Genomic DNA, 3656 nt, shown 5'->3' with positions numbered 1-3656 from the left:
TATTTAAGATTGACTTAAATCTTTTAAAGTAAATATAGCAATGATTTGACAAAAATCCGACACTTAATCTTAATCTTATTTAATGGGATGTAGAGAGGACTCAAGTCCTTTATATTTATGAAAAATAAAAAAACATGAAATAATACAGAAAAATCTGTATTATGCACAATGGACCCACAAGGATAAACAAAGGTTTGCAATTCAGTAGTCTAGCTCAAAATGTTCTTTTCCTCTGTCCGTGTCATTGTAGGGGTGTACATGCATGATGTTAACTGAAAGACTGAGACTGACAGGGGAACCACGGAAATTAAAATGGAGACTAAATGTCCTCTGGCTATAGAACACCTGTAGCCAGGCTTCACTTTTGTCACAGCCAAAACTTTAATTTCTTAACTCTGGGATAACTTTGGGTGTTAAAATGTATTTTTATTATTATTTAATTTTCCATTTTGATACCTTTTATCATTTTTAGGCAATAGCAAATACATTTATAATTACCTCATAAATGTATCTGCATTAGCTATTTTCAGCCTCTGGACTAGGCTCGTGTCGGGGACTGACCCTCCAACCGAAATTGAAGCGGTGCACAAGAGGTGACGTGTATTGAGTGAAGCACTAATATATTGAAGAAGGCAGCAGATTGCTGACTGCAGTAAATTACAAAGCCTACTTGTAGCTGGATAACTGCACTAAAGCCCAGAATCCTCCAAAATCTGGAACAAGAGCTAAGTAAAAAGAGCTGTTCCATGTTTTACTCAGCACAGTTATCCAGCTAATTTACTAATCCAGCTTCATGAAATACTCCCTGGATCCTTCAACCTTGGCTCAGGCCACATAACGAAGCAACATTAAACTAAAGCAACATTCTGAAGGTATGACTGCCAAACAGAATGATATTGCTTAGATTGGTGGAGTTTCAAAGAATAGAAGAACATATATGGACTGGCGCACATGTAAGTTAACATCAGCACATTAGCTTTTAGTAGTTCTTATTACTTCCATAGCACATGGATAACCATACCAAGTCCAGCTTGCGGAAGTGGATCTAGTTAGCCAAGTTAGATAGCTGAGTTTTATCTGCATTGTTGTAAAATAAAAGTGTCTCTGTCCATGTTCAAATTCAGTAGCCTATGTCCGTACTCATTTTGGGTATATATGTATGGAAGTTAATGTTTTGGGCTTTTTTTTTTACAATAACACTTGTCGAACCCTCATTTGTCTTGCAATATCTGAATATCAGCAGTCAAAACCTCCTGTAATTACCAGCTACTAATGCAGGTGTCACTAAAACAATCAAAAACGTGAATCATTCATATTGCCACTTTAAAAAGATGCATAAAGTATACTGTATGTTTGAATGCTGTTAGAATGCATGTATACATACATATTTCTTTGAAACTGAATTAAATCAGTATTTACAATATGTTGTCACTTCTGGAACATCTGGAGGGAAGGTTTGCTTATTACATTGTATTCTGACAGTTACACGGAATGGTCAACCCTTACAAGTAGAATGTTAAGAAAACTACACCAAAAATATTTTTTCTGAAGTCATTTTTTCATGAAGGCAAAAAATGCCAGATATAATCATGTCATGCAGAAACACTTTGAACAGTTATTTGTATAATAGAATTGCTCAATAAGGAAGGTGCACAAGGAAATGTTAACCATGTTTGCTTGACAGACCACTGGCTATACAGTCCTGTTCATGACAAAATTTAATTGAAAACCAAATAAAGGGCCATTTCATAATCTTTTGCCAATGCGGTCAAAATACAAAGTCAATATTTTCCCCCACAAGACATGTAATTGCAATAGGTCCAATAGATCTTCACTTACACAGTTCTAAAAATGTCACCTGCATTCCCGATGTGTTCATTTTTCTGAGGTTCTACTGTGCATCCCAAATGTGCTGTCGCCATCTAGTGGCTCGGAGGTCTCAGTGGTCAGACTCATATCAGGAATTATGCTTGGGGAAACTGATAAGTCAAGGGCAATGGTAGCAAACAATTTCTTATCTTTAGGGAGAACATGGCCCACCACCTCACTATTTGTATAATTTAAACTGTAAAGCTCCCCAGCTATGCACACACCTCCAGTGCAGCAGCATTTTTACATGAAAGAACCATTGACCCTTTATCTCGCTCTTTCTTCACAGTTTATAACTACTATTGTTAAGTTCCTTCTCTGCAATTGTAATTGGTCAGAGCTTGTAGCCCCACCCAATGCTAAACACATACCGCTGCAGTATATGTAGTTGAAAGGTCAGAAACCTGTGATTTTATGAACAATGCCAACAACACCATATTTAAGAATCTCAGCAGAGATTGTGTGTGTGTGTGTGTGTGTATATGTGCATGCGTGTGCGCGCGCTCTTGTGTCTATCTGCGTGTGGGTGCATGTATGTATGTGTGGGTGGGTGGTGGTGTATATCATATATTTGTGACAAAGCATAGGATTTAAAAAAAATCTCAATTTAATATACAACCAGAATCACAAGCTAAACCAGTGGTACAAGGTAAGCTGAATAGCTAATCCAAGCAGAGACCAATTCTCCTTTTAGAACACGAAAACAAAATAAATACAAACCATTTATAATTAAGGACGATTTTGAAAATTCTCCTCACATCAATGACTTCGTCATTCCTCCCACAAATGAAATTGCATGTCTATCCAGCATATATATTTGAACACTTCAACACAGTTGCAATGCTAATTTATGGAAAATCGAGCTGTGCCACACAACTTGCTCCAAGCTGAGCACCTGAAGATACACTCATGCCTTTCAAGGCCTGCCAGGTGCCTGTCAGTGAGCTACCACACAAACGCTGTATTCGGGAGGTGAAGTGCTGAACCGAGAGGCCGGTGCTCCAAGAAGGGTAAATATAATCAATGGTCGAGACTGGCAGGGCGGAAACATGTTTGGTGTCAGCCTGCTTCTCAGGGCTTATCAGACAGCACTGCCTTCACAGCTAGCACTGGGATTCCCACAAAACCCCCCTCCCCCCACTGGCCACCTCCCTGTACTCACTCAGTTAGGGAACCCCAACCCCCTTTTGCCGTAAGCGACTGTCTCCAGCGCAACCTGAAATACCAGCTTGGTCTGTGGATTTTCCCACTCGGAGAACGGCTTCATTCCCAGGGATCCGACCCTCTTACACGTCCTCTGGGTTTTGTCCTTGCGCTTCCGATGAAATTCTCGGCATTTACCGCACCATTCAGCCGTGCGGTTTAAGAGCGTGAAGGAATGCTCTGGGTTTGACAGGCGTCAAGTCGTTGTGTGTATGCGTGGGCGTGCAGGCACACATGCGTGTGTGTGTCTGTGCGTGTGCGCGTGTGCGACCACGGGCATGTATGAGTGTGTGTGTGTGTCCATGTGCAGCAAAAGGTCTGTTATCTCCCAAAAAGCACACAAATAACAAGCGTGTGCATGTTCACGGACACACGCACACGTGTGAACTTGAGGTTCACATTCTGCGCCTGCCGCTTTCATTTCTGGTGAAAGTGTGGCGATTAAATGGGTGTGTCGTTTGATCGCATTTTCACCTTCTGGTGCTCAGTTTCAGCAGCTTTCAGAGTAGAAAGGTGGATGGTATTTACCCTCATTTCAACTGCCATGTAGCTGTTGAGAACAAAGAGAATGTGGTTTTTTGTCC

Source organism: Conger conger, chromosome 3, assembly GCF_963514075.1.
Source record: "Conger conger chromosome 3, fConCon1.1, whole genome shotgun sequence".
In the NCBI taxonomy this organism is placed as follows: domain Eukaryota; kingdom Metazoa; phylum Chordata; class Actinopteri; order Anguilliformes; family Congridae; genus Conger; species Conger conger.
Note: the sequence above shows the minus strand (reverse complement) of the source record.